Genomic DNA, 8,498 nt, shown 5'->3' on the forward strand with positions numbered 1-8,498 from the left:
ACCAAGTTTTCTGGTATGCCTTTCAGACCAAAGTCCGCTTTTAAAAGTAGACCTGAGTTGCCACTGTTAAAAGCTGAGGACCCAGAGCTATTGTGCGCAGTCTGATCAGGGCAGACAGGCAAGAGTGTTTTGGTAGGTCGGGGCCAGCTCTGGGCAAGGCTGCCAGGCTGGATAGAGGCCAGCCGGAGGCAGCCTCATGTTTGGCACAGAAGCGTTTGCCAAAGGCACAGAGAGGCACCGAGGAGCTACTGAAGCAGCCCAGCTGTACTGTATGGTGGGACACCGCTCCCAGAAGTTCTCCCAGGATATTTGGGAGTCTGGTCAGAGGGGCTGCATGACGAAGAGATGCACACTTCCGTCTCTTTGCTTTCCGAGATTTGGGATAAAGCAGAAAGAATATTGCTAAAAGTAAGAGGAAGAAACCCAGTGTAATCCTGATGGATCCCCGTGCCCAGCAGCCTTGTCAGCAGTCAGCTGTGACCTGCTTTGAGCAGTAGGTGGGACCAGAGACCTCCCATGGTCCCCTCCCATTCAAATGACTTGGTGACTCTGGGATTTGTAAACCCACCAGTCAGAGACATACAGCTCTAGTTCTCTATCATGAGCCTTTGTTTTTCCAGATGGACAACTAAATGACCTGTTTGCCAAAAACCTTCTAACAAACAGAACCACTAAGTCATCATTCATCGCAGTTTAAATTGTTCTACACTGAAATCTCTCATATCGTTATACGGCAAACTATGTGGGGTGAGGAAAGCAAGGCAAGGAAAGTAATGCTGGAACCACTTCTTATTTTTCAACTGATGGTGGTGTTGATCACTCTTTTTTTGAGGTGGGTGTAGGCAGATCACCATGTCCATGGTATCTTCATCAGCGATAGAAGGAGGTCTCACGATCTCTGGGAGGATTCACTTCACCTTCACCTTTGCAAGGCTCATATTTTATTCCAGGAAGCACTTCAAGTCTACAGGGACAGCTTTCTAATTTCTGGTTTTGACAAACCCAGGCTTCAGGTTTTAGGACAACATCTTTTGGCCACAGAGAATGAGAAATTGAGAATACAAATGTAGAAAAGCAAAAAAACACCAACAAAACAACAAACCCAGATCCTATGAAGCTTGAAATTTAGTTTAGATTATAAAAGCATTCATTATTTATGTCAAACATAATAAACCATTTCAGGGCACTTGACTACTACCAACATGAAAGACACAGGTTTTATTCACAATTGCCTAGCCTGCAGATGTTCCCCAGAAGTAACTTAGAAATGTTGAGGATGTTTCCCAGAGGAAAGCCTAAACACTCAGTGTAATGGGTCTTTAGAAAGACACTGATCAATTATTTTTCATAACTAAATAGATATCTTCTGAAAATTTACTGCAACAGGGCGTTTCTGAGCCCCTGTGAGGTCCCACAGGAGATGCTCTGGTGGTGGGAGCCAGAGGACACCACTGCGGTCACCTGCAGACCCTGAGGCTGGCTGAGGCTGGCACAGCCATCGCCTCAGAGGGCAGGAGAATGCTGGCTGCCCTGGGGTGGGCAGCCCGTGCAGCATCCTCCACACCAGGCATCTCCAGCACCGACGGGATGGGGGGGCAATGGGGATCATCTCCCTGAGAGCATGGCTCTTCGCCAAGGGTGTCACATTTGTTATCTTGCCACATATGACTTTCCTTTGTGATGGCCTCTTGCATATCTCCTCAGAGGAGACGGATAAACTGCCTTCCACAGTCAAGTGTCAGGGGACAAGTCCCTGTGCTCAGACCTCTGTTCTTTCCTGATAACTGGATTACTGGGGCTATGTGCCAGCGAACCAGGGGTTACTCCCTGCTGAGCTTCTGGAATGCAACATCCGCTGATTTACCAAATACTCTCCTTCTGCAAACTGTTCATCTCCCAGAGGGATCAAAGTGGTGGAAAGCATCCTGCCTATAATCCATTCAAGAAAATTCTTCATTTTTATTGTTGTCACCCCTACCTGCTTGTATCACGATCTGTGTCTCAGTTTGCCACTCTGTTTCAGTCACCAAAGTTAACAATAATTGTTCACAAAAGGGTAATTTTTTAACCCAGTCCATTCCAGGGATCTGATTTACGGCAGAGCTTTACAGACAGTTAATTGCATTAAAATATGTGGGGTTTTGAGCAGTGGTCTGGACTCATACCTGTATGACTGGAGGTCAGAGGAGCTGGGGAGGGAACTGAATATAACTCATAGTCTAAAAGTCCCCTGGATACTATGTCCTGGTTTCTTGCATGTGTAAAAATGGAAATGAGGCATTGTCAAGTTTTCTCCTTCATTGTGCAGCCTTGCTGATGCATAGGCTGTACTGCAAATGAAGATGCAGGCCACACAATGTGAAGCACTCCCACTGTGCCTTTGAAAATAGCTTATTCATCCTAAATTAGACAACTCCTTCAGTTTGTTATTGAACTTCATAAACGCCCTACTCACTCCCAGCATCTCTTCATGACACACAGTCATCAAAAACTGACACAGCTGAAAGGGATGTATGAACTGCATAACACCTAGGATGCGTGCTCACAGAGAAGGAAGTATTTTAAGGAGAGCCCATGCAGATGTTTATTTACAGGAACCTCCTGCCAGGCTTGAAGAGTAACACAGCCAAAAGCATAACGGCATCTGCAAATGCAGCAACTGAGAGAGTAAGGTTGCATGGTGGGCCAGTAAGAGCAAGGAACCGGCCTGTGCTTGGTAAATGAGGCATGAGAAAGGAGTTGAGAATGAAGAAAGCTGCCTCTGTGAGATGCTCTCAGGGAGGGGGCAGTTGGAAAAGGTGCAGAAAGAGTGCTGGTGTGAGCCAATTGCAAGGAAAAGGACATTGGCAGCAGATTTCTGTGCAGATTGGAGGAGTAACGCTGCATTTTTTGAGAGCAAAGAATGCTGTAACAGGCAAGGTATCAGATAGTGGGCATCTGTGCAAGAGAACTTAGCTACAAAAGGGATACATCCCACATAGTTTATACAACCCCCCCCGCAAGACAGGTAAACCTGAGGATGCAAACAGAGGAACAAGTAGAAAGCAGGCTTGAGTGATAAGCAATCAAGAAAAGTGATGCCACCTTGGTGCAGAGAAAACATCTCTTTTAACTATGCTAAGCTCCTGCTGGCAACTGATCAATCCCAAGGAAACATTGCAGGACAAGATTCCCACCCTGATAGATAGAGGCAAAGTCACAGAGATTTGAAAGTCATCTGCATGAACAGAAGACAAGTGGTGTCCCTCAGGGGTCTGTATTGGGACCAGTACTCTTTAATATCTTCATCAATGACATAGTGGGATCAAGCGCACCCTCGGCAAATTTGCAGATGACACCAAGCTGAGTGGTGTAATTGACACGTCTGAGGGATGGGATACCATCCAAGGGGGACCTGGACAAGCTCAAGGAATGGGCCCATGTGAACCTCATGAGATTCACCAAGGCCAAGCACAGTGTCCTGCACCTGGGTTGGGGCAACCCCAGGTATCAATACAGGCTGGGGGATGAAGGGATCAAGAGCAGCTCTGCCAAGAAGGACTTGTGGATACCGGTGGATGAAAAGCTGGACACGAGCCGGCAGTGTGTGCTTGCAGCCCAGAAGGCCAACCGTATCCTGGGCTGCATGAAAAGAAGCATGGCCAGAAAGTTGAGGGAGATGATTCTGCCTCCCTACTCTGCTCTGGTGAGACCCCACCTGGAGTCCTGCGTCCAGCTCTGGAGCCCTCAGCACAGGAAACACATGGACCTGTTGGAGCAGGTCCAGAGCAGGCCACAAAAATGACTAGAGGGATGGAACACCTCTCCTGTGAAGAAAGGTTGAGAGAGTTGGAGTTGTTGAGCCTGGAGAAGAGAAGGCTCTGGGACGACCTTCTTGCAGCCCTTCAGTACTTAAAGGGGACTTATAGAAAAATGGGGACAAACTTTTTAACAGGGCTTGTTGTGATAGCTCAAGAGGTAGTGGTTTTAAATCAAAAGAGGGTAGGTTTAGACTAGATCTAACGAAGAAATTTTTCACAATGAGGGTGGTGAAGCACTGGCACAGATTGCCCAGAGAGGTGGTAGATGCCCCATCCCTGGCAACATTTAAGGTCAGGTTGGACGGGGCTCTGAGCAACCTGATCTAGTTGAAAATGTCCCTGCTCATTGCAGGGGGGTTGGACTTGATGGCCTTTGAAGGTCCTTTCCAACCCAAAGATTCTATGATTCAAAGACATAAGTTTGTGAATGGGGACAGCTGGGAGGGACAAAAAAAGGTACAAAGGGAAGCGCATACCAATATCCCACAGACAGCTGAGGGGAGGTAAAAAGAAGCCATCAAAGATCCTGCAGAACGGAAAAAGTGGACAGAAGAAGAGAGGGCAGCTGAGGAAAGCAGAGGAAGCTAAGATTTTGGGCTAAGTGTATAATCAAATATATCATGCTAAGTAACTAGCTGGCTGAGGAAGGTGAGGGTGGTGGCACAGTTTAGGCTAGATTAGGTTAAAAAGAAAGAATTACAGACTTTTGCGCAAGACATTTCAGTGCGGTGAAAGGGGAGGAAGCCAGGTTAAAAGTCTGGGCTGGATCTGAAAAAGAAGATGCTGTTCTTCCATGCAGTCTGTTTTCCAGGGTAAGAGGAAAAAAAAAAAAGAAGCTGGGTGCAAGGAGGTTGGGGATAGCAGCATTCGAAAGGGCAAGGAAAGTGCACATACTCTGTGCTTGTCCTCGGTTTCCTAATTCTTCCTGAAGAAAAATTTATAGCCAGGGACTTCATAACATGGCACTTTGACCAAAAGTTCCTGGAAGGCACACGTCTCCTGCTCTGGGCTGTCAGCAGAGCCAGAACTTCCCTGCTGTTTCTGGCCCTTAGCAGGGATGTGGCAATATTTCCCTGGAGAGACAGCCTAGAAGAACAGAGCACGGGACGGCATGCACGCTGCAAAACAGGTGGCCTCAGGCCTATGGCACCAGCATCAAGGCTACAAACCCATCCTACTAACACACTTTTTCAGGACCTACTGCCAGAGAGCATTGAACTCTCCTGGGACCGTTACGGGTTACCTCAGTACCATCTGGGCAGAGTCAGACTGAGAGTTTAATCAAATATTAACTCTGGCAAGGCCAGGCAGCAATGCTAAAGTCAATAACATCTATGTTGAGACCTGGAATTGTGAGCATCAGCCCTTAGCTGTACCACTTCACAGGCCTCTGTAGGTGCTGATTTAAGAAGACTAAATCTTCCCTCCTGGTCCTTGGCACGCAGAAACAGCATCCGGGACCTGCCAGCCCTGGTAGCTCCGTCCCTGGGCTGAACGGTGCTAATGGTTTCACCCTTAGTTTCGCTCCCTTCCCTGCTACAACCCAGTGCCCTCCTGTGGGCTTTTGGGGTTATAACACCACTTTCTTCCAGTGCTGTCACTGACAAGCGGCTGGTACAATAAATTATTCCTGAATGTATGATATTCTTTCCCTTTTATAAAGAAAGATGTACTTTTTTTTTAATCTTAGTTCTCATGGGAGAGGACAATTCCCCACCTAACAGGAAAACAGACAAAAATGGCAACATTGTTATTATTAATGATAAAAATTATACTCTGGGAGATGGGAAAAAATGGAAAAACACAGCATCAAATACATATTTTGAGAAAAAAACAGTAAAACTTATTGTCAACAAGACTTTAAACTTTTTTTCTACACAAACAATTCCAAAGCAAGCTGGCAAAAATCACCAAGAAACGTACTGGAGTAACACAGCAATGTAATATTACCATTTACCATCTTTATATTGTACTTGAGGGACGTTTCAGAAGGAAAATCACATACTATAGCATTCAGTAACTCCGAACAAATTGGGGTTTTTTCTACATCTAGTATCTGATTTGCTTTCTGTTATCTTCTCTCACATGAGAAAGAGAGCAGATCTCAGATAAAGGTGGTGATTTACCTCCTAAGTTAAAACTGAGGGCTTCTGCAGTAGGTTGGAGCAGACACGGCGGAGGCCCTGATGATGCTCTGGGTCATGTCCTGGGTGAATCCCAGCATCAGCCTTGCACCCCTTGGCCCAGACCTGCATCCCTTCACTTTTCTGCGGGGCTGGCAGGTTGCCATCTCCCCAGGAGGAGGACATGTTCCCTTACTAGAGGTAGTAGGACGTGGAGGTGGCTCTCCCCTGCTTGCTGGTGTGGCTCCTTGCAGGGTACAAATTTTCTCATTGACCAAAAGGCCCTAGAGAGCAGGACCAGGTGTTAATCACGGGCACTTCTCTCTCACGATCAGGACAGCAACCCTAATATCACCTGACCACTGGTAGCAAGAGCTGGGAGAGACTGCACTAGTGGGTAATTAGAGACTGTCCCTTTTTCGCAGTCAGTGGGTCAGCAGGAGAGATCAGCCAGAAAGGAATAGGTAGCAAACCATAAAGGACAAAAAAAGAATATTTAGTAAGGTCACAAATAACACCATGTAAGAAGGATGGAGAGCTCGCTGTGAAGGTGTTTGGAAAGCAACCCACTTGAAAACAAGCCTACTATCTGGGACAGAGAAATGACTAAGAGGATGTCACTATGCTCTTAGGAGGACACTGAGAAACGGGAAAATGAGATGCCAGCAAACTACTCCACTGACCTGACCTGTGCTGATGGGTGACAGATTTGGAGGATCCTCCTACAGCAGTGAAAGGAAGAGGCAGCAATTGGACAGAGCTTCCTGTCTCATCTCAGTTTAATTTAACTCTGGGTTTAATTTGGCAGGCTGTGCTCACTTATTCCCACCACCCATTTGTAGGATTCTTTTGAGTGGCTTTGCGTCCTAACAGACCATCTGTCTGATGGGCTCCATCCTTATTGCTTAACTGCAGATGAATTTAAGATATGAGCATGTCTGAGGGAAGAATGGGGTTTTCTGGAAAGCAAAAACACCTACCAGTGTAGCCTAGTTTCTTAAAACACCTCATATTAATTTAGCAGTGCTGGGGTTTGTGCCAAGGAATGGGCTTGCTCTGGCAAAGGGTAGAAGAAGGAAAGATGGTACAAATGTCACACAGATGTCCAAAAAGTGTGGAGAGAGAACCAGGGTGCTGCAGGACAAACACCTTTCTTCTGGTGCATGAAGAAGACAGCATATTAAAAAATAAAATCTACGTGGAGAAATACATGGTGTTGGGGAAAAATCAACACAACATTCATAGAGGGAAGTCATAGTTCACAAACCTAATACTTAGGTGTCAGTTAGGTTGTAAATAAGGATAATCAGACGATACATGTGTGCTTGGACTCTAAAAGATTTCAGAAACTTACGGTTTAATAACAGTTACAGGATAGGAAACCAAGAGTAGGAATGAGTCACTCTTTGCCAAGGAGAAAGGCAACCAGGGGCACTCTGGGAAGCAGTCCTGCACTCTGTGCAGGCCAAAATATTCAGAAGTGATCTGGAAAAGGGAGTGAGCTGTGAGGGACCAAAGTCTGTTGGTGGTCTTGAGTTGCTCAACGCAGTAATGAGGAAAGCTGGTTGCTAAGACTGGCAGAAAATTTGATGTTTGGGTTGAAGAGATGGACAATAAATGACAAGAAACACAATATAATACTCATGGGAATAAATTACTTTGACTAGTCATACCCATATTTGGTAGGATCTAAACACCCTATTTAGCAACCTTGGAATCACTGTGATTAATTCTCTGAAAACATCAGCTCAGTGCACACAAACCTAAAAGTAAACAATGAGGAAGGAGCAATGAAGGAATAAGGAGGGAACAAGCCATTCATTTTAATGTCTGGGCTTCCTGTCCCTTGCAAACTGTAAAAATAATTGCATTAAAGAATGGGAACTACTCTGTGAAATGCCTTAGTCTGCATTTGCCAGCAGTTATCACATGGTAGTGTCTGAGGTTGCTGGGACTTACTTATTTGCAATACAGCAGAAAATTGGACAATGCTGAAGCATGGGCTGGCACTCTTTTGTTTTTGGGGTTTTTTTGAATGTAAATACTTACATTATCTTATGCTGAGAAACCACTTATGTACTACCAAAATCATGGATATTATCATCCATACCTCCAGAAGTCATCTGCAGGCTGATCATAAAGACATATAAGCACCATTGGCCCAGATCCACAAAAACATTTAGGAATGTAAGTCCAGTTATGATCATTGGGAGTTAAGTACCTAAATGCTTTGTGGATCTAATCACCTGCAGCCAACTTCTTATTCGTTGGCTATAGATCAACAGATCTGATAAAACATGGATTAAATTTTAAATAATGATCTTTGGATGCTCTTGACATTCTTGTGCTAATTAACATATTGACATATCCAAGGCTTACATTCTCTTATGGATACTTCTATTTTTCTATAAAGATAAGATATGAGCCCTGGGCTCTGCCAATGCTCTAACCAATACATCACTGCCAAGAATATCCCAATGTCACCAGAATCCAAACTGAGATGAAGGTTATGGTCTATCGATACTCATTCTTGGGCTCAGAGGAGAGAGCTGATGTTTGATGTAATCACCACCTC

Source organism: Phaethon aethereus (assembly GCF_964289735.1).
Source record: "Phaethon aethereus genome assembly, chromosome: 1".
NCBI classification, from domain to species: Eukaryota; Metazoa; Chordata; class Aves; order Phaethontiformes; family Phaethontidae; genus Phaethon; species Phaethon aethereus.